At 44.4% G+C, this 12,324-nt stretch overlaps 1 pseudogene; it reads right to left on the bottom strand.

The window, feature by feature from the left end:
• Positions 1–12,324, bottom strand: part of LOC115083306 — a 113,926-nt pseudogene that overhangs the window by 35,055 nt on the left and 66,547 nt on the right.

Here is a 12,324-nt window from a genome sequence, read left to right on the forward strand (position 1 = left end):
GTTCAAGAAAAATCCCCACCTGTAACCCTCGAATTTTGAAATAAACCTTGCCTTCTAGGCCCTTTCTAATCCACACCCTTTTTCCTACTACCTAAAATGTCATCTCAAACCCTCCCACCTCACCAATCACCTCAAAAGGCCCCTGGCTGCTGTGAACACAGTAATTGGTACCAATCCTGGTGCATTCAACATTGATGTGAGGCTTCAAGTCTAGCATCTGAAAGAGGACCCTAAATGTGTGAAATACTCTACCACCTTACATCAGATCTATCCACCAGAAAACTGGTGAAAACAGCTATTTCAAGTAGTAATTGGCTAAAACCAGTATTATAAACCATATTTAATCTCCATATATATATCTAAGCCCTACCAGCACGCTATTAAACTCGCTCTCTTCACATACTGCAACTGATGTTCCTGATGTGCTTCTGTAATATCACCTGTACTGTTTGTTAACTCTGATTTGTACCTCTACTGTACTAAATCGTTCTGTTTTGCTTATTGTATGGGAAGTATTTGCTACAGGCCCTATAACATGCTTTGGATTCTGGTTGGAAAAGCATAACATAAATAAATTATGGCTTGTCTTGCCTTAACAGCAAAGCTGATAGCTAATGATGCTATCCTCCTCCACTTCCTGGTTACTTTCATGGAATGTAATTCATAATCTCCGGTTCGTCTCCCAATCTGTAGTTCTTTCTGCACTGCATTATGGTAATGCTCTATTTCTAGGCCTCCCACATTGACATCGGAAAGTTCTGCAACAAATTCAGAATTCTGATGAACAGCTGTTCTCTGGCATTCCTTTTCATGGACATAATTTCATAATTACTGATGTCCTTACACTGGTTTCCTATGTCGTGGAGGATCAGATTTAAGGTCCTCTTTACTGTCCATAAGGCCTTGCACAACTTTACTCCCCCTTGTCTCCAACTTGCCATCTGCCGATATGTTTCCATGTGCACCCTCTGCTCCTCATCTCAGCATCTCCCTGAAGTGCTTATGATGAAACATGCGCACCTGGCTTCTGCCAGAGAGCAACTGTGTAGTGTAGCTGGTCTGATTCTAGGGAATGAACTTCCTGAACAGCTTAGAGATGAAAATAACCTGCTTCGCTTTAGGAAACAATTTAAATCTCAACTTTTTGCCATGGCTTTTGCGGAAAGAGAACATTGACTGTAGTCTAGGACCCTCTAAGCTTGGTTAAGCAGCCACTTTGTTTCATTTTGGCTTTGCTTTACTGTATTATGTGCTGTTATGTTTAGTTGTTTATTGCTGTTTGATTGTATTTTATGTGTATATTTTGTGGTACCCACTGAGATTTGTGGTTAGAAATTGTATAAATAAATAAATAAATAAAACCGAATATAACATGCCAAACCTGGTTAAAGGAAGGATGCCACAAGATGGCACTTTGGTTCACAAAGAGCTGTTGCCCACTTGAAGGTGAGAAACTGAATTTTCCAACAGTGATGCTGTTTAAGGAACCATTAGGGTACACGATCCAATTTATGATGTCATAGTTAGCTGGACCATTCCCTTTATCATCAAAGAAGATTTCATATCCATCAGGGGTTTTAAAGTGAACCTCCTTGATGTATTGGTTGAGCTACAAAGAGAAAAAAATAGAAAATTCTGTCTTAGACTAGACCTGAAACCTTGACAACTTGTGCTACTGCTCCCTTGATTCAAGCTTTTGCTAATTCAACCATTTGTCTTTTATCATATATCCAATACATGTGCAAATATAATAGACCCTACGGTCATGGTACCAGTAAGCCCTAGGTAAATCCTGATTCAGATTGTCAATGCATGTTAGTGAGTTAGGGGAAAAACCATTCAAATTCAGCTCCCTCCCTTTGATGGTGCTGGAAAAGCCATCCCCTTTGCAAGATTTTTAAAGCTGCTCTTTCCTGAGAGCTCTGGGGGCAGTGTGAATTGTTTTTGAAGTTAGAGGAGGTGTTTGGAGGAGTTCTGCCTGAGTTTTAATTTTGGGCCTGCTCTGCAGGACTCCAGCAAACCCTGCTGGAAGTCAGTGAGACTGGTTGGGGATCTGCCCTGCTTATCTACTTCCTGGAGTATAGGGACTTTTTCCCAGGTTAATTTTAGGCTTAAAGAGACTTTGATTTGTAGGAAGCCTGGTGAAACCCTGTGCACCACCTGGACTCAGGGAATGGGGAACTCTGTTTCTAGGTCTGCTCGTTAGGGAAAACCTGCCCCTCTTCACTTCAGCAAGAATGGAGGAAGGTGGTGATCCGATGCCTGGATATTCCAGTGTTCATCTTAGTTTTGGGGAAGAAGATTTTGTTTAGAAGATGATGGTGGAAGTTTGGAGGCCCCTCTTCCTTCCCTACTCAGGTATCTGAGAGCTGCATGCTCCTTACACTGAGAGCTGCATGGTCCTTACACTGAGAGCTGCATGGTCCTTACACTGGTTTCCTATGTCGTGGAGGATCAGATTTAAGGTCCTCTTTACTGTCCATAAGGCCTTGCACAACTTTACTCCCCCTTGTCTCCAACTTGCCATCTGCCGATATGTTTCCATGTGCACCCTCTGCTCCTCATCTCAGCATCTCCCTGAAGTGCTTATGATGAAACATGCGCACCTCTCTGCCAGAGAGCAACTGGGCTTTCAACAGATAGTGAACTCTCCCACACACAAAGCTGGCCACACCCTTGATCTGATTTTTATCAACTCCCCCATCAGCATAACCAATCCTCCATTATGTATGGCAGTACCATGGTCTGATCACTCCTTAATCAAGACTAAACTTACACTTCCTCAAAGCTCCATTTCTGCGCCCCGTCAGCCCATATCTTTCAAATTTCGTAAATCCTGCGATGTAGAGACCATCACACTAGCATACTCAGACATTAGGGATTTGAAAGAGACCGAGAGAAACCGAGAGACCGAGAGAAAAAGAATGAGCTGTCTCTTAACTGTACGAACAACATTAAAATAGTTAACGACACCCAAACATGTTCTTTGTCCCTAGGGAGAGAGAGGATTTGGACTCTCTGTGCTTAGACAATCTTGCCCAACAATTTGGTCAGGGTTGGAGGAGTATTCCTGCACCACCAAAGGATATTCCAACCACCTGGGGTTTACACTTTTTCCCACTTACCGGAGGGTGGAAGTAACTCTGGTCCCTGGTAAGGGGACCCATGAACAGACAGAGGAAAAATGACTGTAACCAAAAGTCACTGTGGTACTGAGGACCAAGTCTGTTATGCCATTTACTATTTGAAATATTCATCAGTAAAGACATTTTAGTTTTTGGTCACTTCCTCATAGTCTCCAGTGTGGTTCTTGGGCACTATAGCACCCAGTGGGAAGTTACACTTTGCCCAGGAATAGGTAAAACACACCAGGAAGTCATTCCTGTCACTCCAGGCCCTGAAAGTTAAATTCTTTCCCTCACCAAAAAGGACCCAGTCCCTGGGGTAAGAGACTGTGATCCAGCTAGTCTGAGGTTCCAGCCCCAAAGAAACAATCAATATTTTTTATGGCCCCACCAGAATTTAGTAAACTCCCTGGGGTGGGGTTGCACAAATATTTTTGAGCCTAAAATATGAATAGATGTGATACCTCATTGAGTGAGAACAGTAAGAAAACATCAATTTTGAATTTATGAATGATATATCCTTGAATTGTATCCCATCCCTTACTGCTAAATATGTATACTACCTAATCCTCTGAACCATTCCTATCCTCCCTCCCCTTACGAAAGTTAGATTAACAACTTAACTGCTCCTTCCTAAGACCTATCATGCTAGTCTTGCTATTCATTACAACATTAGCTTTTTTGTAAATTGCATATTTTTGGTGCCTTGTGTTTTGCATTCATACCGGTACTCTTACCTGTATTCATACCTGTGTTTTGCATCTGGTTGTTTTGCTTTCATTCCTGTTCTCGCCTAACCCTGCTACTAGCTCTACTCTGTAGTGCAACAATGCCTCCTTTTCTCGGAGATTGCGCCTTAACATATCAAACAGAAGTCCACCCATATGTTTCCCTCTCATCCACTCATCAAACCACACACCACAAAACCCCTCACAAAAACAGAAGACTCATCCCTATACACACCATCACTCGCACTCAAGCTATCAGCCTCTCTCTCATTTCCATTATCCTTTTCAACGCACAATCTCTTCAAAAGAAAACCCATCTTCTACAAGACATTCTCACTGATTCTAATCCAGAAATATGCACTGTCACTGAAACCTGGTTCAAACAACATGACACTCCCCTCATCAACCAATTACCCTTAGATATCTATGATGTTTTCTCAATCCCGAGGAAGAAGAAGAGAGGAGGCGGCTTACTCCTGGCTGTAAAAAAGGACCTCCAACTTTTGTCCCATAAATGTGACATCCCATATCAATACGAAATTGGCTTCTTCAAATCAAAATCACTCCAACTGTGTCTCATTTACCCCCCCCCCCCCCCCCCCCCCCCCCCCCCCCCCCCGGTCTCCTAGAGAAAGATTCATCACCCCTTATTGAATTCTTTGCAAACACACTATCACCTGACGTACCCACGATCCTCCTAGGAGATTTTAATTTACACGTGGATACCTCACCACAATCCCCTGCCTGTGAAGCTTTCCTTTCTTCACTCGAAGCTATGGGCTTTCAACAGATAGTGAACTCTCCCACACACAAAGCTGGCCACACCCTTGATCTGATTTTTATCAACTCCCCCATCAGCATAACCAATCCTCCATTATGTATGGCAGTACCATGGTCTGATCACTCCTTAATCAAGACTAAACTTACACTTCCTCAAAGCTCCATTTCTGCGCCCCGTCAGCCCATATCTTTCAAATTTCGTAAATCCTGCGATGTAGAGACCATCACACTAGCATACTCAGACATAGACAAGCAAATTGACCTATCATCCCCAGATAATGCATTCTCCTCCTGGGTTAACCTCACCCTCAGCATTGCCAATGAACATTGCCCCCTAATAACAAAAACTGTCAACCCCAACCGTAAAAATAGGAAACCCTGGTACACGCCTGTCCTCAGAAATCTTAAAATCCAACTCAGAGCTGCGGAAAGGTCATGGCGCAAACACCAATCCCACGCAACCAAAACTCTCTACTATCAACGTATGCACGAATATAGAAATTCCATCCTACAATCTAAACGGGAATACTACGCCAAAAAAATAAATGATCTGCAATATAACCCCAAGGCTCTTTTCGCTATGGTTGCTGACCTGACTTCTCCCACACACACGCAACAACCGGCTAACTCCTCTAAAAATCGTTGCAACGAGTTAGTACAATTTTTTAAAAACAAGGTATCTTCCATCACGGCACAATTCTCGCACAACAACCTCAATATCTGTCTTCCCAATATCAACTCTCCAGTCTCCCTCTCCTCTTTTGAATCCTCATCCTCCCTAGAAGTAGAGAACATACTAAAGAAAATGAAACCCTCAACACATCCTTCTGAAACCATCCCTTCTAAACTCCTACTATCTATACACAATGTGATCGCCAAACCTCTTTCAAATATTCTCAACTGTTCTCTAGAGCATGGCATTGTCCCTAATTTTCTTAAACAAGCAATAGTGAAACCGCTACTCAAAAAACCGAATCTTGACCCCGCCACCCTTTCTAATTACAGACCGGTGTCCAACCTACCCCTCCTAGCTAAAGTTCTTGAAAAGCTAGTTAATTCACGCCTCTCCGATCACCTTGAACAAAACAACATCCTCCCTTCCACCCAATATGGTTTCAGGAAGCATTTAAGTACTGAAACATTGCTCATCTCCCTACACGATACTCTTATCAGAGGAACCGACTCAGGATCCTCCTATCTGATCGCCATGCTTGACATCTCGGCTGAGTTCGACACAGTCAATCACGATGTCCTACTCAACATCCTCAGAAGTATTGGGATCACTGGCAATGCCTTCGCCTGGATTCAATCGTATCTCCAAAATCGCTCTTTTACTGTCCTAGTGGACAACTATGAATCTGATCCCATCAGTCTTCCCCAAGGTGTGCCCCAAGGTTCTTCACTCTCCTCGACGCTATTTAATATATACATGATTCCCCTTACCACGCTTCTCACTAACCTGCACATCAAGCATTTTATTTATGCTGATGATGTGCAACTCATCTTCCCTTTCTCTGACTCTATCCAAACTGCTTTACAAAACTGGGAATCCTGTCTTTCCTCCATCAACCAACTCCTAAAGGACATGCACCTAGCTCTAAATTCCAACAAGACTGAGCTATTAATCATATCTAATAGGCAACCGCTCCCAGACATCCCACTTGCTTACTCATCCACCAATTTCCCATCGCACACTCGTAATTTAGGAGTCATTATTGATAATCACCTTTCTTTTAAACCATTCATTAAATCCATCATAAGGGATTGCTATTTTAAGCTACAAACGATAAAGAAACTCAGACCCCTACTACACCACTGATTTCCGTACAGTACTCCAGTCTATTATTTTATCGAAAATTGACTATTGCAATGCACTCTTCCTTGGCATTCCCGCAACACACACTAAGCCATTACAACTCCTACAAAATGCCGCCGCTCGGATACTGTCAAACACAAAGAAAAGAGATCACATCACTCCCACACTTATCGAACTACACTGGCTCCCTATACAGTCACGAATTCTATATAAAACACTATCTATCATACACAAGAGTCTATTAAATTCCAACCTCAACAGGCTTAATCCCCCTCTCCTACCTCGCACTTCCAAGAGATCTACCCGCCCAGCCCTCCAAGGAACACTTCGTGCCCAATCTATCAAATCTTTTAAACTCTCCTCTACTATAAACAGAGCCTTTTCTCTTGCCGGCCCCACCATATGGAACTCCCTGCCCCATGATATTCGCATGGAGACATATACCCCCACTTTCAAAAAGAAACTTAAAACCTGGCTCTTTCAACAAGCCTACCCCATGTCACCCCCTATTACATAAAACCCCTCTGTGAATTTTACACTGTTATTTTGTTATGAACGCCTTATGTCCGCTGATTTTGTACTGTGCACTCTCATGTACATAGTTATAGTTACAGTTCTATTGCATTGCATCTACCCATTGATGTTTTTTATATGTAAGGGCTCCTCCCAAAAGTTAATTGTATTTTTCCTAGTTCACTAAGTTATCTGTTACATGTAAGGGCCCTGCCCAAAAGTTTTTGTTTATTGTGAACCGATGCGATGTGCGAACGGATATCGGTATAAAAGAGATGTTAAATAAATAAATAAATAAATAAATAAATTTCAGAAGATGAACACAGTGTAGAGATAATCACCACAATATAGTCTGAACCTTCATAAAAGCTTGTGAAAATAAAACATTACAAGGGAACACAGGAAAGAAAAGAAATGGGTCTGCAGGGCCTCTCCCACCTGAAAGTAATGGTGATCATGCTGTATACCCTCCATAATTAGAGTCAGGATTTCATAGTCCATGGAAATTAACTGCCCTGGACACAAATGCCAAGTTTACAATCAAGGACCGCACATCTCTTTAGATATAATCAAAACCTTTCTTTCTGAGGTTACCAGCCAACAACTATGTACATAATATAGAGGGTAGAAGAATAATACTGTTGCGTCGGTCGGTCTTCGACGGCCTCTATCTCAGCTTCTCCCACTTACCTGGACAAGATGGCTACCGCACTTCGTCAAGCCGACCTCTCTGGTGTCCCTGGAATGGCTATGGTGCAGCCGTACACCATTGCTCTTCCCAGGTACCTGCTAGGGTGTGCACGCGCAACCCATGTCTAAGTACGTCCAGTGGCGCGAACCTCGAGGGCGTTCCCTCATCTGACGTCACGCTAATCCGGGTATATCTACTTCTCAAGATTGCTAGTTCCCTGAGTTGGCAAAGGCTCGAATAGATTCGTATGGACCCGAACTGTTCCTGTCTGCGCTACTCTGACGCTTCCCTGCTGCCTGCGGGAAGCTCTCCTTCTGCCCTTCTGGGTTTGCTACTAACTTGGGTACCCGCTCCTTGGGGGCCCTCTGTTCTATTTTCAGGTGCCATTCAGGGAACAGGTACTCGCTCCTCAAGTACCTTGAGGCTCTCCCTACCTCAGTGCCTGTACCTATGACAACTATCTGGTGGAATCGCAGCCATAACAGCTAACACAGAGTGAGTACTCTAATACCTCATCTGTCTCATCCATTGTAACTCCTTGCTGTGGAACCTCCTGACGTCACCTGGGAGAGAAGGACTCCCTCTGCCGAGGTCCCTGAGACTACAACTCCCCACTGCCACCTGGTGGCTATCTTCAAGCTGTATAATAAAAGAGTTCAATTCCGGTGTTTTGTGTATAGAGTCTAGCCCAATGCTGTGGCTCCACACGGAGCTCCTCCCCGTGGTCATGGTCATCTCCACAGCACCCAAGGATCCACTAAAACACACGTAATAACAAATACTGAATAGATCAGAGTTCACAGTATACTCTGTATCACAAGGCTTATGATACTCTCACCAATAAAGGCCTCCCTTCTCTTGCTCCAGTCCTGTCTTTATTCCAAATTTCCTGTGGTACATATAAATCACATCCCCCAATTTTTCTCTTCCTCCTGCATACAGATTCCTTTATGGGACTCATATCTTTAAAAATGTTCTAGGGGTCACTCAATATGCCCCAACAGCTCTATCCCCATATTCTACTCACTGATCCCTGGACCCACAGGCACCTCTCCTCAGTGGTCCTGTGTCCCTCATTGCAGCAGTGCGCAGATTTTCCTAATCTCCTCCACACTTTGTTCCTCCTCGAGGCATTCTCCTAATGGAAAACCTCTTCTTCATTTCCTGCTCATTTCCTCAGTAGAGGGGGAGGGACCATCTTTTCCATTGCTTGGCCTCAGGCCTCTCCCTTTAAGGGGAAGCATCTCTACAGGACTCACTCCCCATGGAGGGTCTCTGGGCTCATTAGCCCACAGGTTGGATCATCCTACATCCTAGATGTTCCGCTATCTCCTGAGATCCACATTCAAGAAGGCATTTCCCGCCAAAGGAACCCAGGTTTTATGTTTGAAATTTTTAAACAACGATGAAATACAGTACAATATCCATGTATGGTGTGTCAATTGTACCAGTACAAGCAACAATCACATAAACAATATATGCAACTCATTTTTCTCTTTCCCCTTTTCCTCCCTCCCCCTCTTAACGTAGAGGAAGACCCCTCTGCCAAGTCCAAAGTAAGAGATAAAGCCCCAGGGAGCATTGGTTCCTTATGCCTCCCTGAAGCTAAAGTTAATGAGCCCATCAAAGCAGAATAATCCATAACACCCACCCTCCCATATTAGCCCAACCTTCTCAACCACAAGAAGAGAAAATAAATAAGCCACTTGTTAACATCGATCCTCCCAGTAGCTCAGCTATTCTAGCAGGGTACTATCTCAACAATTAAGTACCCAACCTCTAACATGAGAGGAAACATTTTGCACATATTTGTGCTAAACATTCAAAAAAGATCTTCTATGTGCAAAACAAGAGCGGCTTGATAGATTTTCCATTTGCATCAACTAATGAAGTTTATTTTGCTAGTGCCAAAATGAGGGCCCATCAAAACCCTTCCAGACAGATAAGAATGACTTTGTGCCCATAAGAAAAGCTTTCCTCACAAATACCTTTTCCCCCTTGTTTCTGAATTGCAGTTCTGAGGAAAAGTCATCAAATAAAACTATTTTGACAGTGCAGGGAACACTTTGGCCTAGAATTTAATGACGATAATGAGCCACCTTACCCCTTGTTCCTCTGTTTATCCTCCTTGCTCAGAATTGTGTTTGTGATACTTTCATTGAGCTCACTCACGATCCTCTCCTCTTGATTCTTATTTAAACAATTGTTCAGCTCAGACGCTGTTCTTACCTCCTTGTAATTGATCCAATAGTGTCGCTCTGGAATGACCATGAACTGCTGTACATTTTGTATTATAGTTCACCTTATCTAGCATTCTAGCTCATTAGCTTTATATGTAACACATAGCTCCTCAAATTTAACATTTAGTTATTCTACTGTTCCTTATAATTGTTACTGTTCCATGTAAGGGCTCTGCCTATATGTAAATGGCTCTGCCTAAATGTTCCTAGTTATATGTAAACCGATACGATGTGCAAACGGCTATCGGTATAGAAGAAACTCTAAATAAAAAAAAAATAAAATAAATAAAAAAGATTTTATCTGAGGACAAGTCCAAAATACATGTATTAAATAACCTGGGACTGCCATGCTGAGTCCTTCCTTGTCTCCAACACCGTCAGTTGGGTAACACTTCTGCAAAGACACTGCTGCTGCGTCCCACGCCCAAGATGCCTTTATGAGGGCCACATTATAGGAATGTGCAGAAGGAAAAAATTTGTTGCGAATCGGAATTTGTTTCACTGGGACCCAAATCCATTGCATTCATTTCATAAAGGGAAAACCAATTCAATGATTAGTTTTATTCGTTTTCCGATTTCCCATTAAAGTCAATGGGGTAAGTATTTGCAGCCTATTTTTGGCTGCAGAATTGGAGTTCTCATCAATTCTGATGAACCTTCTGTGGAGCAATCATCAGAACGAGAAAAGAGCTCCAAGATACTTAGACTGTGGCAAAGTGGAACCAGAGTGGCATGAATAGCCTAAGGCACTGTAAAGGAGTAAAGGGGTACCAGAAGTGACAAGAGTGCTTTAACAGAGGTGCAAAGCAGCAGCGAGAGTGTCAAAAACACACCACAGCTTCAAAAGAGAGCACCGATAACAGATGCATGAACCGTCGAAGGCAGCACGACAGGCAAAGCGGCAAGACAAGTGGCATCAACATCCTACAGCACAATGAAGGGGGAACATAGCAAGCAGAAAGACTAGCACCATTACCAACACACTGAGGAACCATGATTGTGGCAAGAACACCACAAGGAGATGAGTGAGTCATCTAGTGTATGGCAGCAAGGCAGAGTGGCAGAAAATTGATAGGGGAAAGACAGGCTGGCAGAGTGGAGGTAGTCTGGTCCCTGTAGTTATGATAGGGCCAAGACAGGCTGGCAGAACTGAGGTAGTCAGGTCCCTGTGGTTTTGATAGGGGCAAGACAGGCTGTGTTGCGGCCCCGGTCTCGAGTGCCGCGACCAGGACCTTACCTTCTGTGTCGGGCTCCGGTTCGGGGGGCGCTGCGATAGGCACCGGGTTCCGGTCTCGAGTCTGGGCAGCTGCCGCGTGGCGCTGGCGGGCCGGCAGGATACATCTTCGGCAGCTTCTCCATGAGCGAGACACCGTCGTCTCGCTGAATTAGCCCATCCTTCCTGGGTACGCGCGCGCGTGTGAAAGGCCGGGAGTTAAAGGGCCTCCTCCCTGGGTGTGTGCGCGTGCGAAAGGCCAGGAGTTAAAGGGCCTTTCCTGCCTTGGGCGCCCCACCTCCCTTTCTGATGTCAGATGCCCCGCCTCCCTTTCTGAAGTCAAATGCTGGCAAATACTTAAGGCTGGTGTCTGCCTCAGCTTACTGCCTTGCAACAAGTTTGCTTAGCGTTACAGTGTGCCTCTGGAGTTCCTGCTTGTAATTGTTCCAGTTGCCTGCTTCAGTTCCAGTCTTGATCCCGGTTCCTGTTCCAGTTGCCTGCTTCAGTTCCAGTCCTGGTTCGTGTCCCCTTCGGTGCCAGCCTTGGTCCTGTTCCAGACATGCCTGCCTTGACCTTGGATCTTCTCATCGGATTCTCCTCTCGCCTAAGTCCCAGCGGCCCGGCTCCTATGGGCTCCTCCCGGGGGAGTGCGGGCTTCCAGGTTGAAGATCCTTCTCTTCAATCCGTCCAGTATCTGCTTCCCGGCCTGTTCCGCTAGTCCGGAGACTATTTCCATCTTCTCCGTCAGGCCGGCCTAAGAGTCCACTAAACCGCTCTAACAGTTTGCAAGGCCATGGACTTGGCGGATTTGTCAGGTCTCCAGGCAATACCCGGAATTGCCCAGCGTGTGCAGCAACAGCAGCATTGCATGGATGCAGTTAAAGGCCTTAATCTCTCTTGCACCTGCTCTGCAAAATGTCCAGACAATGCAGCACCTCATCTGCCATTCCCTCTTCCTGTTTAAAGCTCTCCAAATTTTCATCCAGGAAATTAACTATAGGGATGATGTCAGCCAAGGTGGCACTTCTGGAACTCAGCTCCTCCATGACATCCTTGAAGGGCTGCAAGAGTTTTTCCAGCTGACTCATGACTAACCAATCATGATGCCCTAGGGGGTTCTGCACACCTAGGTCCATTGAACCAGAAAGTTCATGAAGGGGTGTCTGCAGCTCCACTAACCTCTGCAGCATTATAAAGGTGGAATTCCACTGGGTGGCA

This window comes from Rhinatrema bivittatum, chromosome 2 (genome assembly GCF_901001135.1).
Source record: "Rhinatrema bivittatum chromosome 2, aRhiBiv1.1, whole genome shotgun sequence".
Lineage (NCBI taxonomy): Eukaryota > Metazoa > Chordata > Amphibia > Gymnophiona > Rhinatrematidae > Rhinatrema > Rhinatrema bivittatum.